Genomic DNA, 10262 nt, shown 5'->3' with positions numbered 1-10262 from the left:
CATAATAGAAAATATCTGACGCCACAATGGAAAAGTGATTGTTGTATGACGTCAAAAGTTCAAGCGGGACCGTGGCAGATTCTCGGGTCAAGCGGGAATAGCGATAAGGTGATTGAGAACAGTTGTGCCATAAGGCCATAAGATTGAGGATTGAGGAAGATTGGCAAAAACGGAAGCAAGTCAAGGGTAACACGAATGACCGAGTAACGGAATAAAGTAAAAATATTATTTACACTAATGAGAAAAGACAACTCTCCATCAGAGATCAAATGACATCAAAGTTAACAACTATAGTTCACTGTACATTCTTCAACAATGAGCAAACCCCATACCATATAGTCAGCTATAAAAGACCCCAAATGAAAATGACAAATTTGTAAAACAATGCAATTCAAACAAGAAAACTAACAGACTAATTTATATACAAAAAAACTAAATATGATGCACAGCAACAAACGACAAACTGAACCACTGAATTACAGGCTCCTGACATGGGACAGGTACATACAAATGTACAGGATGTGGTGGGGCTAGACTAGTACTATTTTTTGGGGCTAGACTAGTACTAGTTTTTGGGGCTAGACTAGTACTAGTTTGTGGTGCCGAACCCACCTCCTAACCTGGTATATTGATGTGAAAAGGGCTTAACTCATCAGATCTATACAAAGCAGAAAGACATCTAACAAAAACACACACAAGACGTGGTGGGTATTTATACATCCCCACAACAAAAAAGACTCCAAGTACTGATCTGAGAGTACACCCAGTTACTTACACCTAGTTCAAAGCCAAAAACAAGGTACATGTACAATGTATTTACCATCAAACCTTGCCTGGTTTAGTCCATTTCTCAGATACTACCTTATATAAAATAGTCCAACTTTTGGTGTATTTTAAACAACTTTGAATAACTTAAAATTTCAAAGTATCATGATTATTAAAATAACTTAATCCTCAAAGATTGGCATTATAAATAATGACAGATTCAGAGATCCTGTAATATATAATCACTTTTGTTCATCCCTTCATTCAAGGGTCATATGGAATTTATATGATGGATTAGAACATTAATAAAATGATTAAATACTCTTTTATAGTCATTTTTTTTCAGGGAAAGTTTGATGGTCTAGTTTTTAAAAATCAAACCAAGCCAATATTGCCAGACCTAAATATTAAAGGCAATTTTGGCAGATACATTGTATTATAACTTCATTTTATTAAACATTATTTATTTTAGTTTTTTCAATGAAAGTACAATTACTTTGAGAAGAAGGAGAAGCTAAGCAACAGAACAGAATTCATAGTGGAGTCATAGATCGTCCTATTGATTTATGTGCATATGAGGAGCAGTAGTCAATGAATAATTTTGTGATGAGAGGTATGTAATGAAAATGATAACTATGTTTGAATATTTTTTTCTTGTCAGACTCTGTACATGTAGTTTCGAAGTGTTTTTTAAAGTTTGAGGTCATAGAGTTTAAAGTTTGATTCTTGTTGTGGGCAAGTTCGAAAATTATCCATGTTAGAAGTGACAAATTTAATTTTTTTACAGGACATTTTTATAGAAAATTGCATTCAAAGCTCTCTTAATCAATACAATGCTTGTTCTTTTTTGTCTAGCCACAACAGTTATGAAAATGTGGCTTAGGCAAGCAAAAAAGTTTTGAGGTCGTATATTGCTATCTCGTTCGAAGACATTTCGTTTCCGGACAATAACTTCAGTTTAAGTGTATGAATGTCTATGAAATTAAATTTAAAGGTTCAATACCATAAAAGGAAGGTTTAGATTATTTTTGGGGGTCATGGTCCAACCCGTGTAGGAATTAGGGGCCAAAAAAGGGCACAAATCAAGCATTTTCCTAAATTCAGGACAATAACTTGTTTATAAGTATTTTAATTGCTATGAAATTGTACCACAAGTAGAAAGTTAAGTTTCATTTTGGGGGTATTTGCCCAAACCGTTCAGGAATTATGGACCAAAAAGGGTATTAAACCAGCATTGTCAGACTGGCCTATATTATGAATTGATAAGTTGTTCTCGTTTAGAATACATAAAATATTTGCTACTGGGCATTAAAATAAGCAAAAAAAATCAACCAATTTATGTTTTTGCATTATCAGAATGAATTTGCAAATATATAACAAATAAATTATGTTGTATCCTTGGAGCTTTTTCAATGAACTAGCATATAAATATATAAAGATGAGATATGATCTCAATGTGACAACTATCAATTAAAAGACCAAAGGACAAATATGTAAACATTTACTGGTCAATGTACAGCCTTAAACAATTATCAAAATCAATACCATAAAGTAACCTACAAGGATGAAAAAATCTAAACTACATACAGTAATGACAGACAGCAAACAACATAAGAGCCAACTTTCAAAATTAGCCTAAAAGGACTGGATTCATCGATAGGTACTTATAATAAAAAAGGTGCAAAAAATATGTTTTCCCAAACTAAAATATCTATCAGTTCACCTTCAACAGATTTAGTGTAACAATGTTTCACAGTTTGTCATTTCATGCAGTCTTAAGAAAAGTATGACTGTGTAATGTCAAAATATTGAATATGTCAAAAGGGTATAAAACCTATTTCGCAATGCAAGTATGCAAGGATGTAAAGGCAGACAAGTGTATAACTTAAGTACCAATCTGCCTAAGAATCAGGCAGTGGTGAAAACATGACAAACAAAAACCCACTCAGCTTTACATTAATTTAAGTTCAGAATGTATAATGGTGCATGAATATGACATTCGTTTTCTTTCCCTGTTCTGGTAATTCAAGCTATAATTTGGTTGAAATGCACTAGAAATTAACAATTAAGGGGAGATAACTCTGTAATTTGCTATCATTCTAACAAAAATTTATCTAGATATTTCTCGAATTACCAGACATGCAGAAACCAAAGGCCTACCATTTCTAACTCAGGATGAAGGTATCTTCGAAATAGGGTGGTTAGGTCGGTGGGTTTTTTCGGCTATGTTTTGATTTTTTTCTAATTTGCCTGATTCTTACAAAGACTGGCAATTAATGCCTCCTCCGTTACGACAAGGGCATAAAAAGGAGATGCACAACGGGACTATGTTGGAAGTTTTAATAAATTATGAATTACATGTTTATGCAGAAAAAAAACCATACAAATGTGTGTTCTAGTGTGCAGATATAACTAATTCCATGTCAAAATTCCATGTATGTTTGACAAAGTAATTGATATCCAAAAAACATTAAAAAAAGGGGGATTTTCCAGTATTTGGACAATAACTCAAAATGTGTTCACCAAATTGCAAGAAACTTTTGTGAATTGTTTGTATCTATTGACATGAGCTTCCTTTCTATTTTTATAAAGGAGAAGGGACAATCAGGCCCTAATTTGGCCCAAATATTAGGACAAAATGAAAAGTTACCATGCATATTCTTAACTTTGTTCAAACTACACTATAATAAAAGGTGTTCAGAAAATGAAAACAAATTTCATATTTATCGAGTTACCATTGCAGCAAATTATGACGAAATGTGTATATTTTGTAAAATGTCTTGATTTTCCTTGTTTAACGTCAACCCTTATGTATATATGGAGGACTCTAAAATGCAATGGTACTCTAAAGTGCGATGGTCACGCTAAAGTGCGATGGTCTACGCTAAAGTACGATGGTGTCTCACGCTAAAGTACGATGGTTGTTTGTTTGCTAAAGTACGATAGTATATCACGCTAAAGTGCGATGGACGAATAAGGGCTTAAAACGTTAAAGTACATGAATGTTAAAAAATAGTATTTTTTTCAAAAGCTAGTATGCTCAGGTATAACATATGTGACAGGCTTTATAATTTACAGGTAGGCTTACGTGATTGTTTCTAAATTTAGAAGACCGACCAGGTAATAATTGCAAAAAAGTCATTTAGATATCACAAAATTCTATATTTCCTGTAAATGTTTTTTTTAACAATTCGGGCGTATTAAATATTTGGATAATTGGTGTAGCTTGCCGTTCACAGTCTATCAATAATCTGAACACCTCCCCTTACAGTCGTCATTGTAAATTACAAATACAAAATTCATTCATTGTCGGCCGAATATAAGTAACATTTTTTTTGTACAAGCTGTAATGTAAATCCGAGAGAAAGGCGAAGTTCGCCGAGCTTCCTCCTTTTTCGTAGCGAGTACAAATACATGTTATATTTTCCTACAATGTACAAACTATGAAAACATGTACCTGTATGCGTATACTATTTTGTATCTATATAGATATAGTAAAATGGTCGACTGCAGGACACATTGTCAAGTTTTTTTCCAGCACCCGAAAAAAAACAAAATTTGCTTCAGCGGACAAAGCACAGTTAGGTTTGAAATAAAGTCATGGACATTTGGTTTAAAAGTAGTTAATCAAATATTTTAATTTATCTTCCAGCATGTACATTTTTGGTTTGTATAAACGACTGTTAACGTCATAATCCGTCTACGTTTCTTACGTCTATACTTTCGCAGACTATCGGACTTTAGCGTATGGAGGCATCGCACTTTAGCGCAGACCATCGCACTTTAGCGTGGACCATCGCACTTTAGCGTGACATCCGTACTTTAGCGTCCCCATCGCACTTTAGGTTCCTACATATATACGATTGGAAAAGTATGTGTGCACCCTAGAAACAACTTTATATTTGGTTAAAATATTTCAATAGTTATGATAAAGCTTCTCTTAAATTATTTTGTTGTTTCTTGTCTGCTCACGATGTTTCCTCAAAGGAAATAATGACGGAAAACTGCAGAAACCTAGCAGTTTTCTATGTTTTATTTAAATTGGTTCATTTTATGACGTAATTGTGACGTCATAACATCAAAAATTTTGTATTATTCAATTATATTTTTTGTATTTATACATTTCCAAACATTATGTGCATATTATCTGTGTTAAGAATGGTAGGTTCTTGACTTGTAATTTAAAAATAAAAGTCCCCTCCTAGAAAAGACAGGTCCCAGACCTCAGTCTTGCACTATTTTGAACCCCTACATAAATTAAAGGTTCAAAAGGACAAAAATTTAACATTATTTTTTTCTTCATTGTTCTTAGCGACTTCTATGACTTCAATCCATTGCTTTTTGATATTTAATATAAATACAAGTTTAATATTAGTAAAAAATAATTCTAATGCAGTTTGTTGGTTATGATAATTTTCATTGGACTTTGACATATATTTTTAAGGGGTAAATTCCACGTTCTACCAGTCCGTAACTAAGAAAGCCACCATTTTGAATTCTGATTTTTTTGGGTATTTAATTTCTCACAAATTAAACATGAAAGTCACATTTTGTGTCTCAAAATGTGCACAAAATGTTCTTTTTGTGAACGTTGAAACCATTCTGAAGTGTACGAAAGGTATAAATAAAATGTACGTCTAGAGATTTATGTTTGACATCATGAGTATACATATGACGTCACATTGTTTAGTTGCTAAAGACAATGCAACAGTTTCGCGGACTTTTTTATTTATTTCATTTTACACCAAAATATTTGTTAAATGGTATTTATTTTAATATGTTGCATTAGAATGTAGATAACTGTATTGTATTTTAATCTTGGCCTTCGTTAAACTTGATTTTACTGTCACATCACTAGGTAAATACAGATAAGCTAATAGTTTGCAAAACTCTTTGAATACTTATTATAGTCTTGCATCCACATGCTATTAATAAAGTACTGTTTTCTCCCTTTCAGCAGTACATTGTATTACAACAAATGGACAGAGGAGTTGACTATTGATAGTGATTGATAATGGACTGGAGTAACCTAGGGTCCAATGACTCCATGCATGGCAGTCCATGTGTACATGTATGTCAACAGCTAATTCTAAGTAACCTTAAACATATATAAACAAAAGACCCAAAATAATAGTATTTGCATCTATGGGAGACTTATATGTCACTGTTTTCACACAGTGTTGTGTGGCTTTATTACTGATTATAGACTAATCAGATTATCCTTTACTTTAAGTTCAAATATAATGTACATGTACTCAATGATTATGACTTGCCTTCATTTTACTTGTAATAATTATGATGCAGGATCCAACAAAAAGTATATTTTTTTTACCTACATTTTATGTGTCAGTCTCACTGATTTATTAAGTACCTTGTAAATGTATATGGATATACGTATGAATTTAGATTGTGATACTTAGTTTTGAGTATTGCACATATATACATCATTGTACATTGTCATAGGAGTTAAAATTACTTTGATCGCTGTCAGTCAATGACAGAGTGTTTTGATGCTTCATAATGTTGATCAGATTACCTTATTAAATTAATAAAATGTTATTGTCACAGATTGAATTTTTTAGAATTTTAGAAATAAGGTCTTACAATGTATGGTAGGATCGTTAATGAGAAAACTTTCCATTAGTCGAAGAGGATGTAAAACATTTAGGTCACTGTATGACCTTCAACAATGAACAAAACATACTATATAGTCAGCTGTAAAAGATCCTGACAAAGTGAGCAACAATCCAATCCAGAAACTAGTGATGTTCCAATTACCATGTGCAGTATTGGTTATAATATAAAAATATCACTTGTTTTCTCTCTCTTTACCAAGGGAGAACTGTATTGTCAATTTATTTTTATTGGAAAGCAGTGCATCAGGTTCAGATTTTATATGATAATCACAGGAATTTTAATTTTCAGAATTAGCTCCTCAGATGTAAGTGGAAGGGAAGCTATATACATTATATGTTTAAATGAAATTAACAACAGGATTAGATATGGAGGAGATCCTATAGCTACAGTATATATAAATGTAACTATTATATATATTTGTTACAGTATTTAATTTCCAAATGGTATAACAAAAATACTGAATTCCAAGGCAATTTCAAAAAATTTGTAAGGGTTCCACAGAACCCAGTGTCTCGCCTACGTTTGCTGTTAATCGCAGGCTCAACAAAAATGAGGAAAGAAATTAATAAAAATATTCCTTTTGATACTATCTTTTGATTGTAAGAAGCTTCTGTCCAAGTTTGGTAAAAATCCAGGATGGTTTATTAATCAAATAAATGTTTTAAATCTTTTAACTGCAGACTTTATGTAATGTTAAATGGAAGAAAAACTAAGTCCATTTATAAGTAAAGAACGGATGAACAGGTACACAATTTTAACAGAATTTCCTTCTAGATACTAGCTTTTGATCATAAACTAGCTTCTGTCCAAGTTTGGTAAACATCCAGGATAGTTTAAGAAAGTTATTAAAATTTTAAAAACTTTAACCACAGAGTGAATGTATTGTTTTCTGGTATAAAAACTAAGTCCATTTATAAGTAAAATACGGAAAAACAGGATTCTTTTTTACAAAATTTACTTCTGCATACTTTCTTATGATCATAAACAAGCTTCTGTTTGGTAGAAATCCAGGATAGTTTAAGAAAGTTATTAAAATTTCAAAAACTTTAACCACAGAGTGAATATTTGTGGAAGCCGCCGACGACGGAATGTAGGATCGCTATGTCTCGCTTTTTCGACAATAATGGAAGGCTCGACAAAAAGGGAAGGCAATGGTGGTAGCTGCTGGATTTTAACATAAAAAAAGTGCTTGTTTTAGTTATTGCCCTTATACTCTGAATAGACAAAATAAGTGCAATAATGGGGACATTGGAACTCTGTTTTTCCATTATAATTAATATATGTATATACAAACAACTACAACAATTCCAAAAAGTTTCAGAACATTTTGATTTTCATTTGAAATGTTAACAAATTCCAGCTTTCATAGCAAATTTCAACCATAATGAACCTCCACAGCAGAGGTAATCAAAAAGTAATGCAGATAAACAATTTGCTGAGCATTTGGAGTTTTGATTTATACCCCTATGGAAGATATATCACAAATTTTGTAACCAGAATGCATTGAGCTTTAGACATACCATTTTAGCTCAACTGGCCCAATAGGGCCAAGTGAGCTTTTCTCATCACTTGGCGTCCGTCGTCGTCCGTCACCGTCGTCGTCATTGTCCGTTACCTTTTACAAAAATCTTCTTCTCTGAAACTACTGGGCCAAATAAAACCAAACTTGGCCTAAATCATCCTTAGGGTATCTAGTATAACAAATGTATCAGATGACCCTGCCCATCAACCAAGATGGCCACTATTGCTAAAAATAGAACATGGGGATAAAATGCAGTTTTTGGCTTTATCTCTGAAACCAAAGCATTTAGAGCAAATCTGAGGGGGTAAAAATGTTCATCAGGTGAAGAATTATCGGTGCTGAAATTTTCGGACGCAACAGACAACACGTTGTTGGGTTGCTGCCCCTAAATAGGTAATTTTATGGAAATCTTGCAGTTTTTGGTTATTATCTTGAACATTATAATAGATAGAGATACACTGTAAACAACAAAATTGTTCAGCAAAGTAAAAGCTACAATTGAGTCAACATGACCAAAATAGTCAATTGACCTCATAAGGAGTTATTGCCCTTTTAAGTCAATTGTTCACAATTTTTCACAATTTTTTGTAATCCTTTTAAAAAATCTTCTATTCTGAAACTGCTGGGCCAAATTAATCCTAATTTGGTCTAAATCATCCTTATTGTATCTAGTTTTAAAAATGTATCCGAAGACCCTGCCCATCAACCAAGATGGTCGCCATGGCTAAAAATAGAACATGGGGGTAAAATGCAGTTTTTGGCTTATATCTCTGAAACTAAAGCATTTAGAGCAAATCTGACATGGGGTAAAAATGTTCATCAGGTGAAGATCTATCTCAGTTGAATTTTCAGACGCATCAGACAACCGTTGTTGGGTTGCTGCCCCTGAATAGGCAATTTTAAGGAAATTTTGCATTTTTTATACAACGGCAAAAAAATTTTGCGGTCGTATATTGGTATGACGTTGGCCTCGTCGTAGTCGTCCGAAGACACATTGGTTTTCGCACAATAACTTTAGTTTAAGTGAATGGATCTCTATGAAATTTGACCATAAGGTTCAATACCACAAAAAGAAGGTTGGGATTGATTTTGGGGGTTATGGTACCAACAGTTAGGGAATTAGGGGCCAAAAAGGGGCTAAAAATAAGCATTTTTCTAGTTTCCAGACAATAACTTGTGGAACGGTGTATGGATCTCTCTGACATTATACCACAAGTTTCCATACCACAAAGGGATGATTAGGATTTGCTTTTGGGGGTTATAGCTCAAACCGTTTAGGAATTAGGGTCAAAAAAGGAAGAAAAACAAGGGTGTCCTGGTTAATAGACAAATACTTTAGTACAAAACATAATTTAAAGCAGTGTAAGGGAGGAAATTCAAATACATCATTTGAATTACCTCCCTCACACTGCTTTTAAATTATGTATAAAGTAATGGTTCATGAACAATTTAGACAATTTAAAAGCAGTGTAAGGGAGGTAATCCAAATACAACGTTTTAATTACCTCCCTTACACTGCTTTTAAATTATGTTTAAAGAAATGCATATTTATAAAGGAAGACCAGTAAAAATATCTGCAAATGTTGCATCTTTTTTTTTTTTACAAAAAAATCCATATGAAAGATTTGACACCATATTTTAAATTCTATTATAAAATAGATTAAGTTAGAACTATGGTAAATTTAAATGGGTAATTATGGTTGCTAACTCCATTGGAAATTTGAATTGAGATTAAGACCATATCTTGAGGGAAAGAATTTTTGGGGGAAAAAGGGGGGGGGGAGTAAACAGAAATTTTGGGGGGTCAATTCTTTCTCATTTCAGATTTTTCAGAAATTAAAAAGAAAAATTCTTCAAATATTATTTTTTTTGAAAAAAAAGTGTGTTGGGGGTGAGGGGTGAGGGGTGGAGGTGGGTGGTGGATTTAATACGCAACAGCATAGTGTCTTGCACAAAAGCAAAAAAAAAAGGGGGGGGGGGTAAATTTTTTATTTTTTTTTTATTAAATAGTCATTTTTATAAATTTACTGTTTGCAAAAGTATACTAAGGATTTTCTTATCCCAGACATATAACTTTAGCCGTATTAGGCACAACTTTTTGGAACTTTTGGAACTTTTGGTCCTCAATGCTCTTCAACTTTGTACTTGTTTTGGCTTTTGAACTTTTTTCGAACTGAGCGTCAATGATGGGTCTAATGTAGACAAAACGCGCTTCTGGTGTATTAAATTATAAGCCTGGTACCTTTTGATAGCTATTATTTGTGTGTCTCTGTCCTGTATGTTCTCCCATTTATTTGTATTGTAGTCCTGTCATGTAATCTTGTCATTTTAATGTGAT

General features: G+C 32.8%; 1 long non-coding RNA gene across 1 annotated transcript; it reads left to right on the top strand.

The window, feature by feature from the left end:
* Positions 1–1312: 1312 nt before the first annotated feature.
* On the top strand, positions 1313–6802 carry LOC127719618 (uncharacterized). Its single transcript, XR_007990431.1, has 3 exons — positions 1313–1378; positions 5723–5836; positions 6691–6802. It is a non-coding gene; the product is annotated as an uncharacterized LOC127719618 (long non-coding RNA).
* Positions 6803–10262: the final 3460 nt, after the last annotated feature.

This window comes from Mytilus californianus, unplaced genomic scaffold (assembly GCF_021869535.1).
Source record: "Mytilus californianus isolate M0D057914Y unplaced genomic scaffold, xbMytCali1.0.p SCAF_11, whole genome shotgun sequence".
NCBI classification, from domain to species: Eukaryota; Metazoa; Mollusca; class Bivalvia; order Mytilida; family Mytilidae; genus Mytilus; species Mytilus californianus.
This window is presented reverse-complemented; position numbering and strand designations above follow the sequence as displayed.